The 5245-nt window shown below is 34.5% G+C and overlaps 1 pseudogene; it reads left to right on the forward strand.

Moving 5' to 3' along the window:
* Window positions 1–442: 442 nt before the first annotated feature.
* LOC111400162 lies at window positions 443–1084 on the forward strand (annotated as a pseudogene).
* The last annotated feature ends 4161 nt before the right edge of the window (window positions 1085–5245 follow it).

The following is a 5245-nucleotide window of genomic DNA, read 5'->3' on the forward strand; positions in this document are numbered from 1 at the left end:
CCAGTCCTATCCTCTAAACCATGCTGTAAGGAATCAGGGTTCAAGAACTCGGGTCGATCAAATCTGGAAGGTCATGTTCGAAAGAGAAAACAAGTAATCTATGACTCCGAGGAGGATGATGATGATGTAGATGACATAAATGTGGATCCTGATATTCAGAAAGAAGAAACTCGGAGCGCGAAGATTGCTAGGAAAGAGGATGTTCAAGAACGCAAAAGATCTTAGAACAAGAAAAGAGGGAGACAGATCGAGTTGCAATACCTATTGAATATCATAGTATTCTTGTTTCCTTTTGTACTTGGCAACACCGGGCTCGTTTAGTTAACTTCACTAAAAAAATTTAGTACTGATGTAATTGTAATGGACAATTTTCTTCGAGAAATATAGACATGATTTTGTTTTCTTGACATCAAATTTCACGGGAAAAAGTTCTAATATTGTAATGTTCATAAATTCTTGTAAAGTTGAAACAGGGTCCAAAAATAAGGATGTCTACCTAAAGAAGCCAAATTTTGGTATGGTTCAATTATCCCTAGATTTTTATTTTTATTTTTATTTTTAATCTGAATTTGTTATTCTTGAATCTTTCTTGCGAAACCAGTGAAGAGGCAAAAAAATATTGGGTATATATATGTAAAGACCCCAATAAATAATTGGACCAGTCTCTCGACCCCTTTAGAATTTCTTTTTCATTTTTATTATTATTGATCTTGCTTGACACGCCTTATTTTGTGATAGGACATCTAATGGCAAAGAGTGACGTGTATATCTTTGGTGTGGTTTTGGTTGAAACGTTGACTGGGAGAAGATCTAGGGATAAAACCAGACCAAATGGTGGAATATATCTCGGAGACAGAAGAAGGTTCTACAGGCTCGTCGACCCTGTCTTTGGGTTCGCTTCTCAATCAGAGGAGCACAGAAAGCTGGGCAGTTGGCAGCTCTATGTCTTAGCTGTGATGCAAAAGATCGACCTGTGATGAGTGAAGTTGTAGAAGCTCTTGTACCGCTGCCTAATTTGAAGGACATGGCCTGTTCCTTCTCCTATTTCCATGCCATGCACTCAGAACATGCTAGTGCCATCTAGGGACGGAGCCAGGAATTTAAGTTACAGGGGGCAAAAATTTAGAAATTTAATGTATAAAATACCTACTTAGTGCTTATATAGTTTGTTGCCAACAACGTGAACGGGTAATTAGATGAATTGTTAAGCTTGTTTCGATACTTTAAAAACAAACTAATCAAATGCCTGTAAACAAATTTGACAGAAAATTCATTAAAAACTAAAAGTTCGCAACAATCAAAAATCATAAACATAATGTATAAAACCCTAAACATAACATAATTAAAAAATCATAAAACACATTACACAGCAAAAAATTAGAAAATCAGAATATGTTATAAATTTATAATTTAACCCTCAAAGTTTAAGAAACTCAATGAATGAAAAAAGAAGAAGAAGTTATTTTGATATAATTATTAAAAAAGGATACAATTACTAACCAATAATCGAAGAAAACGAGTTGCTAGCTGAAAATGTGGTTCAGAGTAAGTAGTTGCTGGTCGAATTGAAACTCTTCTTCATAGGTACTTCCTTGTTTGTGGTGAACGGCTCTCTGATGAGATGGTAGCTTGGAAAAATAATAGACAGATTAGGCATTAGGGTTATTCAAAGATTTGAAATTTTTTGTTTTTTAAATTTTGCAACTGGGTAAAGGGAATGGTGGAAGGAATGAAGAGGATATTTGCTGTGTAATTGGGTAATGGACTGTTGGATACTAAAACAAATCTTTGGGCCAAGTATAAAATAAGAAACTAATTTTACAAATTGTGGTGGGTTGGTTAATGATTGGTGGGCTGATGGACTAAAATTAAAATATTTCAACATTTTTTTGGGACTTTTACTGGACATGGGCTTGGGTATTACTGGGCTACAGCCCAATAGTGCCCTCCCTTCAATCCGTCTCTAGTGCCATCATAATTACTGAAACAACTTGCGGTGTTAAAAACCATAAACAAGCAACTTGAAGAAGTAACTAGTTCCACATTGATATCCACACTTTCTTAGGGACTTTGAAGAAGAACTCCACGAACGTATTACAAGTGTAACGAAATAGGAGTTGCACAATCGAGTTCTTCTCTCCTCGATTTTTGTACTAATGACTGTGAGTTAATTGTCTCAATGGTTGTTGAATTTAGGTCTATGTCTTTGTTTGCTCACTAAACTTTAAAATGTTGATTTTTGGCTACTAAACTTTGAAAATATCAATGTACAATATTTTCAAAGTTCAGTGGTCAAAACTCGATATTTTAAACTTTAGTGACTAATCAAAGATATTAACCTAATTTCAGTAACCACTGGAACAATTAACTCAATGAATGTATAATAGTAGATCAATCTGTAATTTTCCCAATTACCAGCAGAACAAGCTAAAGGGAAGAGCACAACCGTTGCTCATCCTTCAGAATATAATGGCCAGCCCAAAAAGGATTCTATTCTCTCCAATTTCAACTAAAGTTGCGTATTTGACATGGGCTTCCGTTTAAAACATTTTGTAGTCTTCTATTATGTTTGCTTAACGGCGCGGTAGGAACTACTATTCTTGGCAATGGCTCTTGTAGGCTTGAAGTGATACTGTAGTAAATATTGGGCCCGTGAGCCCAAGCCTAATCTTACTGGCGGATCAAAATTTTCATTGGGCTCACATATGTGGAATCAATTTCATTTTGTGTTTCAAGATCTCAATTCACAATTAGAGTTACAAGTTTTTCTTTCAAAAATCAAATATAATTAAAATTTTAAATATCAATAATAATATTATAAAATTAAATTAATTAACATACCCATCCAACTCACCTCACTTCCAAACTGTATGTATTTCCATAGCCTTCTATCTTTCTCCCTTCTCTCTTTATCTCTTTCTCTTTTATCTGTCATAGTGTTGCATATCGGTGGGAGCACACGACGAGAGGCTAGGTAGTGTTGGTAGCACAAAGCGACGACAGCGCTCTCGACAGGCTAGGTAGCGTTGGATAGCACGAAGTGGCAACGATGATCTCGTTGATAGCACATAGCGACAACAATGATTTCAATTGTAGCACGCAGTGGCGACGGCGATCTCAAGAGGTCACACGATGGGGTGGTGTTGCTTCTTGCGTTGGTAGCACATAGCAACGTTCTTTCGTTGTGTTTCTTTATTTGAGTGCAATCTGTGTTTCTTAATTTGTTTGTGATATGTTTTGGGGATAAATTTTGGTTACACAGGCGATGGTGGTGCCAACGTCAGCGACTTTGGGTTTTTTTTGGGTAAGATTGTGGTTGTGGTGTGGTAGAGATTGAACGCATCTTGTGGTTACGATGTGGTAGAGATTGAAGGCTTCTTGTGGTAGTGGCACTACAAGAAAAATGGCCTTTTACAATATTTAAATGGCAACATTCACCAATTGTATGTTGCTAAAAGAGGTTTATTGCAACATTTAGCAAATGCATGTTGCCATTGGTTGAGAAAATTAAGATTTAGCAACATTCTTTGAGTGGTTGTTACTAATATCTCCTTTCGCAACGTTCAAAGACAACCGTTTTTTTTTTTTTTTTTTTTTTTTTTTGGCAACGTGCATTGACCATTGCTATAGATGTTTTAGCAATGTTTAAAGAACGTTGCCGTTATTACTTTTGGCAACATGCATTGCCCATTGTAAAAACTTGTTAACGGCAATGTTCATGAACTAAACGTTGAACGTTCTTTGAAAGTTGTCATTAATTTCTTCGTAGTCAATTGACTAAATTCAACGTTAATTATAAAATCATATAAAACCCAAACCGACCCGACTCTGTTAGTTTGGTATAAACTCAAACCAGGCCTAGTTCCTTCCCCCTCTCTCAGAGGAATTAGTGGCTGTTGGCCGGTTGACCCGGCCAATTTTCCAAACTGGCCTTTGACCAATGAAAAAAAAAAGGCAAAATTATAAAAAATAGTGAAAACCAAAAAAAATGAAAAGAATCCCAATTTTACCCTCACTTGAAAATGAAGCAGAAGCCGAAGGAGACGGAAAAGTACTGTAGCACAGTCGACCCAGTCACCGACAAATAAGGAAAAACAGGAGACCCACTTGACCAAAATCCCTCTGAAGAAGGTAAGAATTTTTATACCAAAAAAAATCATGTTTATATTTTTATTTTTGGAAAAAAGTATGATTTTATACATATTTCTTAAGAAATACTTGTGTAAATGTGGAATTTTTGGTTGTTATTACTTGGGAAGGAGTGGAGATCGCCGAAAATGGAGTTTTCCGGCGATCTCCTCGACCGAAAATGTGGCAGACGGAAATGGCGACTGGGCATGCCGTCTGGGCAAGCCCAGCCGCCCAAGACGCCCAGACGGCCCAGTTAACTGGGCCGTCTGGGCGCCCTTTCCCAGTCAACTGGGCAACCCAGTTGACTCGATCACCTGGGCACAGTAGTACCCAGGTGGCCCAGTCAACTGGGTTGCCCAGTTGACTGGGCGCCTGTGCCCAACTGGGCAACTAGGCGCCCAGTCAACTGGGAAGCTGGGCCGGTCGGCCCAGTTGACCCAGTTGACTGGGCCGTCTGTTTTTTTTCTTTTTTTTTTTCGGTAATTATTGAAGTTAATTAAATAATTATTAATGGCTTATATTGTGTTATCTAATATGTAATTATTTATTTGAATTGCTTAATTTGAATGTTTATTATGTATTTAAAATTATTAGTAAATATAAGATGTAAATGTTATATTATTTATCGAAATATTTATTAGTTGCTAATTTAGATTAATTAATTATTTTATATTAAGTAATAGTAAAAAAATAAAAGAAATAATATAATATTAAATAATTAATATATCTAAAGAATTGAAAAAAATATTTAAACATTTGTAAAATAATAAAAATAAGCAATTAAATTTGAAAAGTAAATTAGCAAAAAAATTTATTTTTTGAAAAGCAATTAAAATAAATTTGTAAATATGAAATAAGCATTATGCGTAAAGAATTAAAATTAGTATTTAAACATTCATTAAAATTAAAAAACTAAATTAAGTGTTAGAAAAATAATTAAAATATTAAAATAAGCATTTAAAAACAAGTGTTACTAAATTAATTTTAAAAAATGAAATATTAAATAAGATATATATAAAGAATTTAAATACATAATTAAACATTTGTAAATAATTAAAATAAGTTTTAAAACTTCATTAAAAATAAATAACTAAATTAACTGTTAGAAAAAAAA

The sequence above is a fragment of the Olea europaea genome, chromosome 10 (assembly GCF_002742605.1).
Source record: "Olea europaea var. sylvestris chromosome 10, O_europaea_v1, whole genome shotgun sequence".
Classification (NCBI taxonomy): Eukaryota; Viridiplantae; Streptophyta; class Magnoliopsida; order Lamiales; family Oleaceae; genus Olea; species Olea europaea.